The 6,626-nt window shown below is 42.7% G+C and overlaps 1 protein-coding gene and 1 pseudogene across 5 annotated transcripts in view; one reads left to right on the top strand and one right to left on the bottom strand.

Annotated features, from left to right (window-relative positions):
• Positions 1-6,626, bottom strand: part of TESK2 (testis-specific kinase 2) — a 108,463-nt gene that overhangs the window by 14,237 nt on the left and 87,600 nt on the right. The gene's annotated exons all lie outside the window — the stretch shown is intronic.
• LOC102774011 lies at positions 720-3,260 on the top strand (annotated as a pseudogene).

Raw genomic sequence — 6,626 nt, 5'->3', positions numbered from 1 at the left:
CACATATGTAATACCCTTTGTAATACTTTAAGCAATAAATAATATATATGTATACAAAAAATAAATTAATTAATCAATTAATTAATTAAATTTAAAAAAAAAAAAGAGCAGAGCCAGGGTTCAAGCCCAGGCAACCTGGCTCCAGCATCCATATACTTTACCACTACATTACACCTCAGAGGTAGGAGACCACAGCACCCAAATCAGAGAGCCTCATGCAAAACAGGAGCTCAAAGGTTTTTGCCAATTAGGTTAATGAATTTATTCAAACCTCACATGATTTGGTATTATCTCCCTCCTCCTTCCAAGGGAGAAAAGGGGGTAAATTCCTCCAAGTCTAAATAAAGCTCTTAATACCTACTATGGGGGGTATTACTGAATTTACAAAAGACCAGGGAACTTAATAGGATCGAGGGCAAGAGATCTGAATTTTAGTCCAATTCTGCCTTTTTAAAAAAATATATTTATTTTATTGATTTCAGAGAGGAAGGAAGAGGGAGAGAGAGATAGAAACATCAATGATGAGAGAGAATCACTGATTGGCTGCCTCCTGCACGCCCCCCACTGGGGATCGAGCCCGCAACCCAGGCATGTGCCCTTGGCCAGAATCGAACTTGGGATCCTTCAGTCCACAGGCCAACACCCTATCCGCTGAGCCAAACTGGCTAGAGCGAATTCTGCCTTTTAATAGTCATTTAACTTTGGACAAGTCAACTAATAAAGCTATCCTTCAGTTTTCCCACCTATAAAGTAGGTGTGATCATTTCTGATCCATATAACTCACAATGTTATTACGAGAATCTAATACAAATATATGAAAGTGCTTAAAAAAAATTTAAGCCCTAGCCGGTTTGGCTCAGTGGGTAGAGCGCTGGCCTGCAGACTAAAGGGTCCCGGGTTTGATTCTGGTCAAGGGCACATGCCTGGGTTGTGGGTTTGGTCCCCAGTAGGGAGCCTGCAGAAGGCAGCTGATTAATGATTCTCTCATCATTGATGTTTCTATCTTTCTCTCCCACTCCCTTCCTCTCTGAAATCAATAAAAATATATTTTAAAAAAATTTAAGTGCCACATAATCTGAGATTTTTCTGATGTGGTAATGTAAGCACCAAAAGAACCAGTTGGGGGCAGCACGATGCAGCACTTCAGATCCTTGGATGAGGCGGATCAGGTTTGGCAAGGCAGAGAGAATGTCTAAAAATACACCTAACTTCTCAAAAGGAAAACCTGCCGATCTGCTTCATCCTGCTTGATAATCCATCTTTGGAAATCTCAAAATGAGGCATACTGATGGCATTAGCACAATGCCTTCCTTCATTTATTCACTGCAGTTGAATCTGTCTGTCGCTCACATATGAAGTGCTCATTTGCTAAAAAGAAACTGAACCTGCAAACTCCAAGCTACATGGGAGCAATAAAGCTGATACCTAATCATGCAGACAGATTCCTTTAGCTCTGAGAATCAGAAAGATCTGAAGGGGTGGTGGTTCACTTGTTTGGCAGGGTGACACTGTAACATGGAAGGCCTGACTTCAGGAGTCACTCAGGTTTCCTGTCTGAGGCCATGCAGAAAAGCTGACGTAAAGGCTGTCTGTATGTGCACTATCTGTAGGCCAGACTAAGCCAGAACTTTGGATTCTGGTTCAGAGAAACACATTTACTCTCTTCAGCCATGTCTCTGAAGGCCTGAGAAATTCAGAGACCAAGCCAGAGGATGGAGAGCAGAGAAGAAAGGTGAGACAAGGTGAGGAATCACACTAGCTAGGCTCTGAATTTTCCAGGCAAAATGGAAAAAGTACAAACCAGAGACGGAAACCAAACGAAGTTTATTGTTACAACCAATCTCTCTTGCTGGCCTTTGGTGAATACTCTGGTGGGGTTGATAAGTCTCTGGGCCTCAGAAACCACAACTTCTCAATGTCTCAAGACCTTTTGCATCTATGAGGAAAGGAAGTTTGAGATCTGCCAACAAGGAAGATTTCTAAGTTGCTACACACGGTGTGCCCATTAGTTGGAACGTTTACTTCCCCATAGCAACTCCCAGTGCAGACTCAGCTGGTATGTCCTCTGAGCAAATCAGGGAAGCAGAGACAAGAGCAACTGCACTAGCACATTCAGCTTTCCCGGATGAGAATAACAGCTGCTTCGCTGTCTTTTTCTTCCAGACCACTCCCTTGGGCAGCCCTACAAAACAACCCAGGGCACTGGCAATATATTTGCATAACTTACCAGAAAGAGAAGTTTTTACACTTTCCATTTCTTATTGTTCTTTTAAACTTTCAAGTTCAGAAAACTATAATATCAGCCACGTTTTAGATACTTCAATACCCCTCAGTGATTGTCCCTCAACTTCACCTACACCAAAACCTGCCTCTTCTCTACATGATTTAATAAAATATTAGAACAGAGTTCCTGCCATTTCATTTGTGTTTGATACTTGATTTCATTAAAAAGACTTCTTTTCCTAGAAAGCGCTCAATAGATAAATGTATGTTTACTAAACAACATTACATATGCAAGAAATCATATGCCAACACCCTAAAAAAATTGCCAAAAGGACAGATAAGTGGATACTCAGTTCTCCACATAAGAATTATCAATTCAGGTTATTTCTAACAAACATTTATTGAGCACCCTTCCCCTTCCCACCACATCCATCTACATATATAAAAGCCAAGCAAGGCTAGACATGGCTGTGGTTTAGGGGAACTTGATTCAGGAACGGGCGGTGCCTCCACCTGGGGATTCCTGAGGCTGTGTTTGTGGAAGATGTGGATTCCTACATGAAACAGCCTGGGAATGAGACTGTGAATACAGTGCTAAAGAAGTTGGATGAACAGTACCCCAAGTATAAGTTTATGGAACTCAACCTTGCTCAAAAGAAAAGGAGCCTAAAGGGTCAGATTCCTGAAATTAAGCAGACTTTAGAAATTTGGAAATACATGCAGAAGAAGGAGTCCACCAATTCAGTGGAGACCAGATTCTTACTGCAGGTAACCTGTATGGCAAAGCTCCAGTTCCTCCTGCCAATAAAGTGTGTCTGTGGTTGGGGGCTAATGTAATGCTCGAATATGATATTGATGAAGCTCAGGCATCAGTGAAAAAGAATTTACCCACTGCCACAAAGAATCTGGATTCTCTTAAGGAAGACCTTGACTTTCATTGAGATCCATTGACTGCCACTGAAGTCAATAGGGTCAGGGTTTATCATTGGGACGTAAAAAGAAGGAACAAAGATGATTCTACCAAGGACAAAGCATAATTCTGGCAATGAAAAATGTGGCTCATTTTTCCAAACATGATTTTTTAAATATTCCAAAGTTTATTCTTAAAGGTTGACATTAGTTTGAATGTGTGTGGTTTTTTTTTTAAACAGTAAGAATGAATGGCGATTGAAATTTTAAAAAGAGATAAACACCAACACCATTTTATGTATTTATGAAAACAAAATTAGTTTCAAATATTTTATGGAATTAGCAGTTTTATTTCTTTATTTTGCATTTCCAACATAGTAAATAGAACTTTCATCATTTTTGTTTGTTTGTTTATTGTAAGAAAAGTCTTCATTGAAATGGCTTGAAAATGGATGTATGCTGTGGAGGCTGAATTCTGGACACTTAGGCAGTTTACTTTTTCTTTATTATATGACTAGGGGCCTGGTGCACGAAATTCATGCACATTAAAGGGGGATTAATTAGAGAAAATATTTTAATATTGCTATTTGCCCTTTCTCTATAATAGAAGTGTCAGAGATGAAAGAAAATTAGTAAAATGTATATGAAAATCTTCCTCCTGTCAGAGTCTGGGGCGCGCTGCAGGGCCCAGAGTCAAGTCCCCACACACCCGCGGCTCACACCCTGCTGTGCAGGGGGCGTGGCCTCAGGTCCCCTGGCCTGGTGCTAGGGCAGGGGGCACAGCCTGAGGTCTCGTGAAACCCCAAGCAGGGGGGGGGCTTGGGGGGGCCACAGCCTCAGGTCCCCCATCAAGCCCCACCGGGTGGCAGGCACAGCCTCAGGTCCCCCATCAAGCCCCACCGGGTAGGAGGTGCAGCCTCAGGGCCCTCGTCAAGCCCCGCAGGGTGAGGGGTGCAGCGTCAGGTCCCCCATCAAGCCCCACCGGGTGGCAGGCACAGCCTCAGGTCCCCAAGCACATCCTCAGGGCCCCCAGCCTGGCACCGGGGGCCATCAAGTCGGGTGGAGGGCGTGGCCTGAAGTCCCCCATCAAGCCCTACAGGGCTTGAGGTCCCATGGTGGTGAGGGTGGGGTTTGCAGCCTCAGGTCCCTGCTGATTGCTCGTTAAGGCTCGTTATGAAAACGAGCAGCCATCTTGTGTTACGGAAACACCCCCCCCCATCTCCGGTCCCTGCTGATTGCTCGTTAAGGCTCGTTACGAAAACGAGCAGCCATCCTGTGTTACGGAAACCTGCCCTCCCCCATCTCCACGGTGGGCGCAGCCATCTTCGTGATGGAGTGACGGTCAATTTGCATATTCCCTGTTTATTATATAGGCTGTTATTCTCACTTAAATATTTGCAAACTTGCTTTTTTTTCGGCACATGTGGGGCTTTATGGTCCTCTGTTGCTGTTATTTATTATACTATTCTGTACTTTACAGGAAATGGTCATTTGCCTTCCTAAGTTTTTAGAGGGCTGTGAAGACAACACTTTTTCCTGTCCTCTGTCAGTGCACAGTGTCTTTGCAATGTCAACATAAGGGAGATTTCAGCCAATAAGAAATAACAAAATTACCCACTCAAAACTCTTGGGTAAGGTGATTTTGTATTTCTTCATAGTTCTCCAAAGCAGCTGAACAAAAATATTAAGCTTAAAAACAACGATTGAAAAGTTTCCTCAAAAAACTAAAAATGGAACTCCCATTTGACCCAGTGATCCCACTTCTAGGAATATATCCCAAGAAATTAGAAACCCCAATCAGAAAGGATATATGCACCCCTATGTTCATAACAGCACAATTCACCATACCTAAGATTTGGAAACAGCCTAAGTGCCCATCAGCAGATGAGTGGATTAAAAAACTGGCCCATCAGTAGATGAATGGATTAGAAAACTGTACATCTTCACAGTGGAATACTATGCTGTGGTAAAAAACAAGTTCTTACCATTTGCAACAAGATGGATGGAATGGGAGAGCATTATGCTAAGTGAAATAAGCCAGTCAGAGAAAGATAAATATCACATCTTACTCATCTATAGAATATAATGAACAACATAAACTGATGAACAAAAGCAGATCCAGAGATAGAGAATCATCAATCAGAACATCAAACCTCAGAGGGAAGGTAGGGGAAGGTGGGGGTAAGGGGAAGAGATCAACCAAAGGACTTGTATGCATGCATATAAGCCTAACCAAGGGACACAGACAACAGGGGGGTGAGGGCATTAATGGGGGGCTAATGGGGGAATAAGGATACATATGTAATACCTAATCAATAAAGAAATTAAAAGTCCAAAAAGAAAAGCAAAACAAACAAACAAAACAAAGCCAAGCAACCAGAATGACCGATTGCTATCACAACCTCCTGCGGCTGGCCTGGCCCCAATTGGCCTCCCCCACTCCGATTGGGAGCAGGACCCCATCTGTGCACGAATTCATGCACCGCGCCTCTAGTATGAGAATAAGAACCAGTTCATTTACATCAACATTATATCCCCCAGTGACTGAAGAATGCTTAGCACATAGTAAACATATAAAAATAACACTCAGATTATACTTTAAAGAATAACAGTGAAAGACACACAGGCAAGAAAATAATACCAATAGGCCTTTAACAGAAATAAATACTAAGGGTATGAAAGTAGAAACTGACTCTGCCTGAGGAGTTTGGAAAATTTCAGAGAGGAAGTAACATCTCAGTTGGATCCTAAAAGATAGGACTTGTCTAGGCTAAAAGAATGGTTCTTTCCATATATCCCCTATTGGCTCTGATGATACCAACTCAGGCACAGATACACATAAACGTGTCCACACAGAGCATATTCTGGAGCAGCACTAGGCAATACCTACCACTCACTCTACCCAGAGTTCCTGTTCCCAAATCTTGCTGATTCTAGTGAGCTACAGTAGCCTCACCTGATCATAACAGTAAGAAGAATACAAAATGCTTGCTTTTATTTTAGTTTACTTTGAATTATCAATGTATTGATCTGCAACCAAACAAGCTTATCTCTGTACAGTGGTTCAAACCCATATTCTGAGAGGCTCTGAAGAAAATTTCAACTGTAATATTCCTTTTTGAAAAATCTACCTGACTGGACTAAAGCTGGAGCATTTACCCAAGGCAGATAAATGTGCTGCTATCCAACTAGCAGAGATCATTTGCTGCCACCTAATTAGCAGGATTGTCCTGAGGAAGATCCATCCACCAAACATTAAAAACCTACTACCGTATTTGCCGGCGTATAAGACGATTTTTTGGCCCTGAAAAATATGCCTCCAAGTGGGGGGTCGTCTTATACGCCAGGTACACTTCAGATAGACTACCCATAGTGCTTGTCCCGTGCCATAGTGGCCTCCCGATGCCCGCCCACTTCATTCCACATACCGTTCAGGCATCAGCAGCGCTGCTGGGTGTATGCTCGGCTGTTATGCGATTTTGCTGTTATGCGAT

This window comes from Myotis davidii, unplaced genomic scaffold (genome assembly GCF_000327345.1).
Source record: "Myotis davidii unplaced genomic scaffold, ASM32734v1 scaffold924, whole genome shotgun sequence".
Lineage (NCBI taxonomy): Eukaryota > Metazoa > Chordata > Mammalia > Chiroptera > Vespertilionidae > Myotis > Myotis davidii.
Note: the sequence above shows the minus strand (reverse complement) of the source record. Positions and strands in the feature narration are given on the sequence as shown.